This window comes from Scardinius erythrophthalmus (assembly GCF_964197995.2).
Source record: "Scardinius erythrophthalmus genome assembly, chromosome: 1".
In the NCBI taxonomy this organism is placed as follows: Eukaryota; Metazoa; Chordata; class Actinopteri; order Cypriniformes; family Leuciscidae; genus Scardinius; species Scardinius erythrophthalmus.
Window position 1 is genome coordinate 21109094 of NC_138221.1, and position 14350 is coordinate 21123443.

Sequence of the window (14350 nt, forward strand, 5' to 3'; positions counted from 1 at the left end):
GTAACATACTGTAGATTACAGTAAAGAACTGTACAATTAACAGTAAATTACTGGCAACAGTGTTGCCAGTATTTTACTGTAAAAAAACCCGGTAAGGTCTAACAGTGTACATGAGCGCAGAGCGCCCGGTCATTGCTGGATCCCACAACCTGAATAAAATTTTCATAAATCTTTATAAATAAACCACAAATTTGAGCTTTAAACAACTACATTCTCGCCTGAAAAACTGTTAAAACTACATTTCATGATACAAAAACAGTAGTATTAGATTTCAACTGTATATTAAAAAATGGCGCTTCTTATGTTGTCATTCTCCTTGGCGCAGCCTTGTCAGCTGTCAATCCAGCTGTCAATCAAAGTTAACCACGCCCTCATTTGTCATACATTTTAAATCTAAATACGATCTAAACTAACGAGTTAGAAAAAAATTCACCCCCCTCCCAGTTGTCAGGCACTCGGAAGCTATCGGAAAATGCAATAAAAGTCCATGGGACCAACCTGTAAAAACATGAATTTATGCTGTGAAAACGGACATTTTAACATGGGGTCTATGGAGATTTGCTCCCTTTTGGGACCTCCCTCTAGCGGATTTTCGATGTATTGCAAGTTTTCGCACTTCCGGGTAGGCTTCATTTTTCAGATTAGAATGTTGCCGCTTGGTAATACCGCATTTTTATCGTTTACACGGAGACGGAGAAGTTTGCGTTTTCAGGCACCCACAATGCAATAAAATGTATTAAATTTTCACACACGTACACACAGAGATTTCTTACCTGTAGATGCAAAGGTCCAACTTTATTTAAAGGTTGAAGATCGTTCTTTACTGAATGCGACTTTTTCTTTAATAAAGCACACTCTTTAAATAAAACACGTCGAGGATTTAGTCAAAAGATAACGTTGAGGACAGTAGCAGCAGTGTTAAGCTGTACTTACACAGTAAAAAACGTTGGGTTATTTGTGTAACCCAACCGTTGGGTTACACATATTGGGTCAATATGTTGGGTTATCTTAAAATTTATTGGGTCATTTGTTTATGTCGTTGGTTTATTTTTAGTTATAACCTAACCGTTGGGTTAAATAACCTACGGTTTCCGCAGCGACAGTTCAAATTTTAACGGTCCAGTGACAGACAGTCAACACAGAAGCTGCTGCTGCATCTTGATTATAAAAGGTAAGTCATATCGTTTTTATATACGTATAACATTAAGTATTGTATACTGAGACGTTGAATATAATTACTCTAAAACTGAATTTTATATTTTAAAAAAACGAAGTTCCCCTTAGTCCGTTTTAATGATCTCCGGGAAGTGAGATCGATTGGAAATTAATCCTAGCTATCCCCGTTAGCTCGCTAGCAGAAATAAAATAATTAATTAAAAATTATACTAGTAAAACCATTTAGAGATGTACGTTACTACTACTGAGTTACCTACTACAATATTATACTAAGTAAGTTATGTCTAATCTGAAATCATAGCATTACGCCTGTTTTACGGTATTCGTGATAGCAAATTTAAGGGACTTTAGTGATGGTCTGTCACAGCTGAAGCAGTGCTCCAGACTGGTAATGTACTTTTTTCGTACAGGTGCGACTACAATTGTCACTAAATGCGGAACGAAAGAGCTCTGAACCGTACTAGTGCACGGACCATTTATCAGCTCGGCCTCGCGGCGCGAGCTCAGACATCGGTCACACGACACCACAACAGTGCGGATGAAAGAAAGATGAAAAAGTGCAGATATTCCTAACAAAATTGAAGTGGAAAACATGAGAAACACTTTGTAACAAATAAACTATTAGTTCATGATTAGTTAAAGAAAGTTTGTTATGTTTTCCAATACACAGATTACCTTGATTTACTGTAGTAACAAGTTTTTAAGGACTAGTTTACTTTTTTGAAAATATTTCTTTTTTTTCTGATTCATTCTAACACAGGAAGGAGTAAATTAAAGTTTTACGCTACTGGATGACAATGGTTCTCAACTTTGGTCCTGGACAGTGTACAATAGTACACATTTTGGATGTCTTCCTTATCTGGCACCGGTCTTGGAGTCCCTCTACTAACAAGCTGGTAAGTTGAATAATGATTAGAGATACCAAATGTGCAGTGCTGGGGCTACTACAGATCCAGGTACAGATAATTACTTATGTTTTTTTTTTCCAGCTGTCTTCACTTATTTTAATACAGTATGTTTTAATTTCAATAGAGTCTGAGCTGTCTGATGACTGACAATGTTTGAGTGGCAAAAGAAAAGCAAGAAGTCCTCACAGCCAAGTCGAGGAGTTCATGAGAGACACACAACACCTCAACAAACTGCAGTGCATGGAATTGATCCTCTGGAACAAAAACTACCGAAGAAATCATTAGAGAACATCCTAGACTTCACAATTTTCTTGGAATGGTGAGTTTAATGAAGTTCAGTACAGAGGGTATGCGCGTGACGTAGTAGTGGGAAGTTCGGATAATTTTACTGACTTGGATCTTTAAATCTCGTTCATAAAAATGAACAAATCTTTTTTCAAGTCATTTCGTTCATTTCATATTTATTTAAATGTTATGTCAATAGCCAAATTCCCCAAACACATCAAATGTTGATCACATTTAGAATAAGAAAAAAATTGCAATGCAAGGAAGAGGCCAAATTATGAGAAACAGAAACGATTAAAGGTCCTGTTCTTCGTGATCCCATTTTTCAAACTTTAGTTAGTGTGTAATGTTGCTGTTAGAGCATAAATAATACCTGTAAAATGATAAAGCTCAAAGTTCAGTGCCAAGTGAGATATTTTATTTAACAGAAGTCCCCTTTCAAAGTCAACAGTGAACGGCTTGTTTGGACTACTTCCCTCTACTTCCTGCTTTTAATGACGTCACTAGAACAGTTTTTTGACTAACCTCCGCCCACAGGAATACACAAAAAAAGGGGGCGTGGTCTTGTTGCGCTCCCACGGAGAAGAGGAAGAGTTGCGTTTGTAGAGTGTGTTTGTCGCCATGTCGTCGAGACGCTGATATTTTCTTCCCGGAGTCAAATCACCTTTGTTTGGCCTTCCCAGGGGCGCTGTACTTAGAGATCAATGTGATCATCTATGTTCTTTGGGTCTGATTCCGGCTCAAATTGAATTTAAATTAAAGACATGTTTACAATAACACTGAGAGCATGCATCTCCACGTTATGGTTAGAGGCGTGACCTTTCCGGGCAACGTGCGCTAAGCTGCTGTCGAATCACAACACAGGAACCACTGCACAATCAGAACTCGTTATGTATTTCTGAAGGAGGGACTTCATAGAGCAAGGAAGTTATCAGCCCGTTTTTAGGACAGTGAAAACAGCGGTATACAGATAAGGAAATTGTGTGAAAAATACTGTTTTTTTTTTTTACACGCGAAACATGAACACATATTATATTGCACACTGTAAACACAATCAAAGCTTCAAAAACACAGGAAAAACGGGACCTTTAATTGATTTATCTGGGTCTTCAGGCTATGCAGTCTGTTAGTTTACCTCAACTCCCAATCTAAGCCGTTAAAACATTAGTAACTCATTTATGGTCCAGCGCTGTCATGTGACAAAAGAATGAAAGACTCAGAAGAATCAGACCCGAAGACTCGAGAGGTGAACTAATCCATTCTCTTTCCGGTACTGACAGCATAGCCTCTATGAGACTGACAGGAAGAACGAAATATGAATATCCATGATCACTGGATCTTTGATAAGTTGTAAGGAACACTATATCGAGTCCAACCTTTAGTTTAAACTGATAATCATTTGTTTTACTCACGTTTTCGCAGTTACCCCTATTAAATCCAGTCATGCAGCAGCTCTTCGGCGGGAAAGTGACGTCAGTGCATACCCTCTATAGGGAAGGAGTGTCTTATTTTGGAAAATTGTTTTGGCTGTGTCTAAGTGCATATGAAATTAGGTTGACACACGTGTGGTATAGTTGAAAACTGGAATTTTTTTTTCTTTTTTTTTTTCTTGTCTTTCAAAGATGATCCCGGAGAAATGGCCTGACATCCTGCCATCATCGCCATACCTCACAAATGGAAAAATGGTGTGTCCAACATATGCTGAAATGAAGTGCAGCTTTTTGACATTAAGCCTGTAAGTAAAAGCAACACTATCAAATCAACTTTGATAAATTACACTGCTCTTCGGCTTATGTTCGTCCACTTCTTCTTTTCTTCAATGATTCTGCTTGTTAATGGGATTGTTCATCCAAAAAAAGAAAATTCTGTCATGATTGCTCGCCCTCATGTCGTTCTAAACCTGTAAGACTTTCTCTCATCTTAGGATCACAAAAGAAGATCTTTTAGATGAAATCTAAGAGATTTCTGTCCCTCCATTGACAATCTACACAAGTACCGCTTTCAAGCCCCAGAAAGGTAGTAAAGACTTCATTAAAGTAATCCAAGTGACTCCAGTGGTTTAATCTTAATTTTAAATTATGTTTAAGGGATAGAATATACTCATGTCACTTCATACAATTGAGGTTAAACCACTGGAGTAACATGTATTACCTTTATGATGTGTTTGCTACCTTTCTGGGGATTATAAGTGATAGTTGTGTAGCTGTCAATGGAGGGACAGAAGAAAAAGATCTTTATTTGTGTTCCGAAGATGAACAAAAGTCTTACAGGTTTGGAATGACAAGAGGGCGAGTAATTAATGACAGAATTTACATTTTTGGGTGAACTAATCCTTTAACGGCAGGTGTAATGACTAATTAGAGTGACCATAATTTAATTCAATACAGCACTGCTTTGATGTAACTTTTTCATAATTTAACACTGTTGATGTTGTCACAGTGCATGCCCAACTGAACATTATTTATTCTTTTAAGGATGGAGACAAGTGAGAAACAGTGAGACAAGCCCGGATCCACATGGCTTGATGCTTAATTGGGGACGAAGAGAACTCACAAGTTTTTATCATATTCAGTGTGGAAGCAGTTGAACAGAAGACTTTATTTCAAGCAATGGATGTGTTTCAAAAATGTTTTACATCTATGACAAACTACTTCAAGACCTCTGCACCCATTTTGGGAGTTTTTGTAGCATGCAAACTTTAATATATCTAGAGATATATCTGGAGGAGTTCCTGCCTCATTAAGAACTTTGATCATCATCATCATTAGGTCCAGTAGTCAACATATGTATTTGTAGTTTTATTACTCAAGGTATGTTTACACTAACACATCAATGCATTCAGTGTACAGTGAAGAACTTTTAATAAAGTTGTGATTTAGGATTTATTGTTATTAATTTGTGTATTCTTTCCATATTTGTATAGGTTATTGAATTAAATAGGTTATTAATGTGTAGTTCTTAATTTAGTGTTCATTTTGAATTTTTGTGTGCTGTATGCTGTACAATTGTATGTATGCTATGTGTATTTTTGTGTAGGTTTTGAATGTATTCTGTTTGTACATATTTGCATATGTTTTGAATTTATTATGTGTGTTGTATGTACACTTGTGCATTTTGAATGTACACAATTATGTATATTTACATTAAATCCTAGACTCCACAATATATAGTTTGTAATTGAAAAATATATTTGTTGAAACATATGTATTGTTTATACAAATAAACAATCTGTATTTGAAAACAATGTGTATTTTATTTATTAAAATAAGGTCATAAATAAAAATAAATATTTAACTCAACTGTTGGGTTATTTTAACCCAACTGTATTTTAACCCAATGCATTGGGTTAAAATAACCCACAGTTGGGAAGGTGCTATACCAATCCACAGTTGGGTTATTCGTTGGGTTATTTTTAACCCAACATTTTTAAGTGAGTATCAAGATCCATAAAACTCATTCAAGAACAATTTTCAACGGACTTAAAAACATCATACATCATTCTATGTGTTTCTACGATATATATGTGTCCGTTTAATATGCTTTGATCCCATATAATTCATGTAATTGTTATAATTATAATTATTAGACGTGTGAATGTGTGAAGTGTGTACTGTTTCATATCAATGCTATCTTACAAACACAAATAGCAAGATGACGGGAATTAAATCTGTTTAAAAATGTTCATATTCTGATAATTCGAAATCATGCCTAAACTGCATCTGGTCTTTAAACCCCCAGGGAAGACATGATTTATGACTTTCTGTGTCTAATTGGTCCGATCTCTTCAAGAGGGGGGACAAAAACTTTTAGTTAAAACCTTGAGAAAAAAAACTAAGTTCTCTCTCTCGCTGCTCTCGAAGCTCTCTCTGTGCTCTCGCTCTCTAAGTTCCGGCAGACCAGTAACCATGTAACAAACGCGCAGACCGAGGAACCCAAATTAAGATCAGAAGAACGGGTTCAACAGCTTTATTCAAGCCATCTTACTACTCTAGTCTAAATCTTCTTTCCTTTTCTAAGTTTTCCTTTATTTTCCGTTGTGAGTCTCGGTTCTAAGTTAAGTTTTGCGACAAGATTCCGACCACATTATCTTCTGCAAAGCCAGCTTCAGACAAAGACTTTCAATTCATCCGCCAGCACAACACGTGACTGGAACGCCGCAGACCCAGGCACAAGGAGACCACAGCCGACGAACGAACCCGGGGAAACCCTCTGTTACGCAACGAAGGGAATTCCCAAAAAGGAACGCAAAGACAAGCAAGTACCTCCAGACTAAAAGCTGCACTGGTGTATTTACATAAATTTAATAACCTGTCTAAGAAACGATAGAAGGGTTAAATTAATGATTGATGGTTCGTTCCAGGTCATGTCTAAGTGCATATGGAATTGTGAGATTTCATCCTTTCACCCTTAAACCCACTCTTTCCTCACTCTCTTCCTTTCTGCAACTCGTATGTGTGTGTGTGTGTGTGTGTGTGTGTGTGTGTGTGTGTGTGTGTGTGTTTGTGTTAGAGATTAGCTGTATGTGTTAGTATATAATCAATAAAGTATTGTTTGTATTTGAAAAGAGATTACTTGTGTATGTGCTTATCAGATTTATTGTCTTGAACTTCGATCAAAAGTTACCTATGCTTTTACCCTATTTCTTAATTTACTGTTAGGGGGTTATTCTTTCTTGGCCAGGAAGATATTATATTTCCTAGAGTTAATAATTGTTTATGCCTTCTGTTCATTGGATGAACTGATAAATGATCATATTATTGATTCTGTTACAGTAAATTTTGAAAATAATTAAATTATTAATTATTGATCATAATTCGTTATGAATAATAATTAATTATATTTATACGTGGGCGTATAAACGCTACATTATTTATGGTGGAGAGAATGTGGGAAGTTTAACCTAAATTGTAAGCATATACGAAGTAATTTATATTTTCATTTTCATGCGGATGAGAGATCCGAACCTCTGAGAGTCTGTGTATGACGTATGCAGCGCGCGCTGCGCGCTGTTTGAATGGATGTCTGCTGCTTGAGCTGCTACTCTAGTCTGCCTCCCTTCCCGTGTTATTTTATTTTAAACTGCAGTAAAATAACCCAAGATATAAAATCTCACACAATGATAAGGTAAGGATTGAGCGTGTCCCTCAATCTCTGAAATACTTTGATTATAGCGTACTGACGTCTGCGTGTTCCAGCGTCTTTCAAAGCTGTAACTTATGTGTGTTTGTATCAGTCAGAGAGCTGAATGAAATTAAAACTGCAGTAATTAAAATAACCATATTAGAACGAATATTCTCCTCATAGAGCGATGAGCGTGGTTCTAACGTTATTTATCTGATTCACCGTGCGTGTTCCACGGCGATGCGTGATAAACATCATAAGTAGGCTATAACCTTATATTTGTCTGACTCAGTGCGTGTTCCACTGGGACGAATATTCTCCTCACAGATTAGTCTTTATTTCTCAGATTGTCAGTGCGTGTTCCACGGCAATCCCCGTGATATAAGCTTATCTGTGACTTTGTCTGTTCAATTAATTCGTGTAAACACTGCGTATGTCCGAGTGTAGTTGAATAGGAATTATTTAAAGTTGTGTTCAAGTAAAGCTTGACGTTGAAACTCAACCAACAGTTAAAAACCCTGTTGTCTTCGTGTGCTCAGATAAAATTGCACAGAGACGATCCACAGAGATCGCTATAATTGTTCCATCTATTACAGCACAAAGCTGCCCTTTAAAGTTAATCTCACTCCTAACAAACTGAGTGAAGCCCCACGTCGTAAAAACAGCTACGAGTGGTGTCCCATTTGTACAGTTTGAAATGCGCCGTCATTTCACATAATATTATCAACTGTACGTGCATATTTCTTTGAACATTGTTGAAATGCGCCGACATTTCATGTAACATGCATTACTGTTTACAAACTGCAATTCACTTTTTGCCCACTATCGTTTGTTTTGTCGCCATAGTTACAATCGTGACACGGAAGTCTTAACCAACGCTTCCGGGTGAACTCTGACCAACGCCACAGTGTAAACAAACTGAAACAAAACCCATTTGTGGATAAGCTAAGCTAAGCTAAAGCTAAGCTAAGTAGTTGTTTACATTGAGGCCTAACCTATATGCTAAAGCCTTAAGCATTATCTACGTTTGTCATTAGTATTAACATCAGTGGTTAAATACCGTGTCTGTTTGAACAACGTTAAAGTGATTTAACCATTTAAACACCTGTTACACCTGTTGGGTTTTTCTTCTTTCCTATTTTACCTGTCTCATACTTTACCCATATTTTTCTGTGAAAAGGAAATTTCGGTTCACAATTATTAATTTCATTTACCTGCATTTTACTTGAAAAGAAAATACTGGTTTATGATTATTAATTGCCAAATTCTAATTTGATTTAAAAAAGGGAAATATTAAATCAAGATTTAAGTTTTATTTTTCTAAACAGGTAATTTCTAATGATTTCTAGATTTATTTTTAATAAATCTAATTTCATAATTTTCCTAATTTCTAAATTTCTCTTTTGATTCCTAGCTTGGGAGTGAAACACCTGAGCCTCAATAGGAGATATTTGGCATCTCACTACAAGTTTCAAATAAATCAGAGATAAACCTCTCTTACAAAGTTTTATTTGTGAATGTTTAGTTGTTGGCAACTATCAATTCTAAACTCGTAGGTTGACAAAGGCTCCAGAGCCATTTGTGGATCCAATCTCCTTCCCTCCTTTCCTTCCTACATCCTTCCTGTTTTGTCCTGCGTTCCCATCCTTCACATTTGTGGGAAACAAATCTGGAAGAACCATCAATCGAGTCTAAAGAAAGAGAAAGATAATTTTTCCAAAAGAAAACAATTATTAGGTATTTGATTTGTAATCAAACCCTCTCTTGTTCTCCATACTCTCTCTGTCTTTGTAAACACAATTTGCAATTTAACATCTTATCCAAGATCAGTTAACAGAGACAAGTGTTGAGCAACCATCGCCTTCATAGCATCCCAGCTGTAAGCGGTCCAACTGACGGTGTGTGGTGTCAATCCTGTAAAACTCGGAAAAAGGTATCAGCATTATTATTGTATTATTTTTCCTTGTAAACATAAACAATAATATTGTTTACCTTTCTGGAAACAGATTCTCACCTACAGGAAGCATTTACGAGAAAAATAATATTTCTCCCACTTAAGAATTTTCTTTCTTGTTTTATTGAAATTAGTTTAACCTCTCTCTCTTTTTCCCTTACTCAGTGAGTGACATAGTCCTCACAGCACGAGTTTAAACCAGCTTTTCATTGATAGAAAATATTTATAAAAAAAAATATTTCTCCCATTGAAAAAAAAAATTTCAATTGAGATTTGTTTTAACCTTTTTCTCTCTTTCCCTCACTTAGTTGAGTGACAAAGTTTCCACATCACTAACCTACCTGTCTACACTGAGACCAACACTTAGACATTACAACACTTCACTATTGTTGTACGGTCACTTAGACAACATTTAGCTGTTCAACCACATAGGCTTACACCCCACACAGATCTGTGTCAGTCTCTTCACCCCAGCGTGCCAACATGCCGTGGACGACGAACCCCACTGACGTGGACGCCTGGCTCAGAGGCATCACAGACTGCCTCACACCAAAGACAATTGAACTGTTATTATTTTTAATAATAATCATAATTCTGAGAAGACTCCTGACACATGATTCAAGCCAGAATCAGAACCACAACCACGTGGAACTAACCAAGATCATCTGTTCCCTAAGCAATGCCTTCACAGCCCAGCTGACACTAAGCGACAAGCACATCACCCACCTTCAGGAGGAGTTGACACGTGCTCAGAGCCGCATAGACAAGCTGGAAGTGAAAGTCCAGGACGACTTCAAGCGTCAGACTGCTGAGTTCCTGAGAGAGCTGATGCACACTCAACGCTGCACAGACCAGCTCAAAGCGAAAGCTCAAGTGCCTGACGAAGTGGAGCAAGAAACAAAGAAACAAGTTGACAAGCTCCAAGAAGCCCTTGCAGTCACTGAACGTGACAAGCAAGAATTAAAGACTGTCCAGATGCACCTGGTAAACCAACTCCAGGCTGCTGAACATCAGCTAGAGAAAGCCAAAGCTGACATTAAAGACAAGAACTCTGAAATTAATGCTCTGAAAGACCACCTGGAAAGGTGCAGTGCTGAAATTGACCATCTGACCCAACAGCGAGATGACGCCAACGACGAGCTCTACGCGGTCAGAGATGAACTCCAGCACATTTTCCAACAGAAACCAGAGCCAAGAAGGGAGAGACCTCCCTCAGCATCACCACTGCTGAGCAGAACAGAGTCCTCCATCCAAGAACTGGCATACAGAGAAAGAAGTGAATGGCCACAACCCAAAACATCACCAGCTTTCACCACAGAACTGTTCACTGCCAACAAGCAACAAGAACTCATCCAGGCAGACTCCAAAGCTGCACAGGGGATGACCTTTAAAGATCTCAACCAGCTGGTTAAGAATATCACTCAGTTCAACCCGAACTCCACGGAGGGCCCAGACATCCAGTCCCACATCCGAGATATCAACTTCCACCTAGAGGTGAGACCACATGTGACTGACAGAGACAGGTTCTACCTCCTCAGATCGACATCCAGTTCAGAGGTACGAAGCTTCCTAGACCGACAACCTGCTCATGTCAAGTCAAATTACCAGCTGCTATGTGAGACACTGATTAAGGAATTCACAGGCCCAGAGTCGGAACACGGTGTGTTAATCGCTTTGGAAACCAAACAAGGTCGACAAGAGACTCCTCAAGCCTACTACCACCGTTTTCGACAAGCCTTCTTTGGTGCACATAACTCACCTGAACAAGAAGAGGATGTGAACTTCAAAAACCTCTTTCTGAGAAACCTGCACCCTGGATTAAGTCATCATCTTGGTCTCGAGGCCTGTGCAGACACAATGACAATTCAGGAGCTACGTGACCTGACACACAAGGCCCACATCAAACAGAAGATGTCCTCAAAGAAAGGTTTGAAAACATCCACAGTTTCAAACTCCTTCAGCCAAGACACAAGCCTTGCACTGGAAGACAACCAGTGGCACGACAACTCCACAGTTCTTCGTAAGAAGCACAGAGAACGTGACTCCCATGCTGATGACAGCTTCCGCACCAACCGCATGGAAAAGACATGGAACCAGCCACGCTTCTCAGGAAACCCACCTCGGCACCACTCAGTTAAGCACAGCACTGAGTATGCCCAAGAACAAGACAGTTTAACCTCAGAAGACATGGAGCAACTAATGAGGCGACTGGAAGTGTTCCTAGAAAGCAGGCTGAACAAGGATAACCAACAAGATGAGTCAAATTTGCTATGACTAGCGATGGAACGGAAGACCCACGACTCATCTGATACACCTTCATAATGAAGATGACAACCACTTGTTCTACAACAACACAGAACAAAGTGGTCTCTCACAGTCAACCACTGAGGTACCAGAAAACACCATCCTGGCTACCACTCATAAAGAAACCACCAAACGAGCTCCAAACCCAAGAACCATGTGTGTGCTACAGCAACAACAGTAAGCACAGAAGGTCAGAAAGTCTGTCACAACCCGAAGGCATCATCGGAGGAATGCAACAATGGAGACAAAGTTTTGCACCACAGCTTCACGCAGCCATGCCAAACTGCCTCCCAATGTCTGCCAGAGAACTTCCTGCCTTACTGGTTTGACCCCAGCAGATCACAGAAGATCCCTTTCTCCAAGGCAAAGAGGCAACAAGCTCATCAAAGCTAAGCCATCAAGCAAAGGGGGGAGCAAAACAGACTGAAACAGATCTGACCATACATACATACATGCATACACTACACAATACCCCTAACATACTCACTAACATACAGAAGTTAACCGCCTCTACTGTGCAAAACATTCAACAAACATGTTTTCCCCCACAGGTAGAAACTAACTTCAGAAACTAGCTTAACAACGTAGCTACACTTACCATAGGAAACATGGTAACTACCCATCCAACAAGTACACCTGAGAACACCTCTCATTACATCATGATCCCTGACACCTTAGCTGCGCAACAGTAGTTATAAGTCATACCAGGAACACTCAACTGCTTTGTTTTGTTTTACCTCTTCCTTCCTTTCCTTCTTCTTTTATTAGGTAAAATGCCTGTCCACCCTATAAGGGTCAAGGTCGCAATAATAGGATTGACACACCACGCCTAATAGTTGTAAGTCACCTTAAAACGAATGTGAGCCAGAGAACTCCCTGCATCATTCGTATCACAAATTGAAAGGTAAATTGGTCCAAACCTAGAACAATTTAGAAGAGAATAAAACAAACAAATCAAATTTAATCACAAAATTGATTAATCACCGTCCCAAAACGAACTAGGATAACGGTCCTAAAATTGAACTAAACTTTATTCAACGTGATTAACTACATTGAGAGAGTGAACCTGTTTATGCCTAGGTAATCTAATGTCCTGCACCAGTAAAGTGACCAGTCATGGGGGTGTTGTCTTGTTGTTTGCTGTTTGTGTTTGCTTCCTCTACCCATTTCTCCAGCGTTCAACGATGTCTTCTACTCAGCCCATCATTGACCGAGGGGGGATATGTAACAACAATGAGAAGGAAGCAACCACCAACTAATCTTCTTTTTGAATATTAATTCAAATTCTCTACTTCTCGATGACTGAGGGGGGAAGACTTGTTCAGAACGTCTCATGATCCTCATCCATCTTGTCATAGGGGCCAGGCGCCAACCAGTCGGGCTGTTTAAAACTGACCCCCAGCACTAACGAAATAACTGGTCAATACTATCTTTGTTGCCGAAATTACTGATTGGTTAAGAGAAAGACAGAGACCAAGGTCCCACAAGAGTCCTCACGAACCAGAGCCATAAATCATCCAGTCTCCAGAAAGTCTGCTTACCAAAGACATTTTTATTGGTTAACTTAAGGAAAAACTGGTCAACGTTTGATAGTTTTGCAAGACGGATCAGTTCAGAAAATGGTACTGCTGACCCCTGCGGCCAACGGACCCCATCTTGGTCCCATGAGAGATGAACAAAACCTCTCTTCAGCAAGAACTATCCATGACCTCAGATTGGAATGTCTAAACTTTGCACACCAAAAAGACTTTACCTATCAAGATCCATAAAACTCATTCAAGAACAATTTTCAATGGACTTAAAAACATACATCATTCTATGTGTTTCTACGATATATATGTGTCCGTTTAATATGCTTTGATCCCATATAATTCATGTAATTGTTATAATTATAATTATTAGACGTGTGAATGTGTGAAGTGTGTACTGTTTCATATCAATGCTATCTTACAAACACAAATAGCAAGATGACGGGAATTAAATCTGTTTAAAAATGTTCATATTCTGATAATTCGAAATCATGCCTAAACTGCATCTGGTCTTTAAACCCCCAGGGAAGACATGATTTATGACTTTCTGTGTCTAATTGGTCCGATCTCTTCAAGAGGGGGGACAAAAACTTTTAGTTAAAACCTTGAGAAAAAAAACTAAGTTCTCTCTCTCGCTGCTCTCGAAGCTCTCTCTGTGCTCTCGCTCTCTAAGTTCCGGCAGACCAGTAACCATGTAACAAACGCGCAGACCGAGGAACCCAAATTAAGATCAGAAGAACGGGTTCAACAGCTTTATTCAAGCCATCTTACTACTCTAGTCTAAATCTTCTTTCCTTTTCTAAGTTTTCCTTTATTTTCCGTTGTGAGTCTCGGTTCTAAGTTAAGTTTTGCGACAAGATTCCGACCACGTTATCTTCTGCAAAGCCAGCTTCAGACAAAGACTTTCAATTCATCCGCCAGCACAACACGTGACTGGAACGCCGCAGACCCAGGCACAAGGAGACCACAGCCGACGAACGAACCCGGGGAAACCCTCTGTTACGCAACGAAGGGAATTCCCAAAAAGGAACGCAAAGACAAGCAAGTACCTCCAGACTAAAAGCTGCACTGGT

General features: G+C 38.9%; 1 long non-coding RNA gene across 1 annotated transcript; it reads left to right on the forward strand.

Moving 5' to 3' along the window:
* Positions 1–1817: 1817 nt before the first annotated feature.
* Positions 1818–5043, forward strand: LOC308696996. The gene is made up of 4 exons (XR_014030880.1): positions 1818–2072; positions 2209–2403; positions 3992–4104; positions 4844–5043. It is a non-coding gene; the product is annotated as an uncharacterized lncRNA (long non-coding RNA).
* Positions 5044–14350: the final 9307 nt, after the last annotated feature.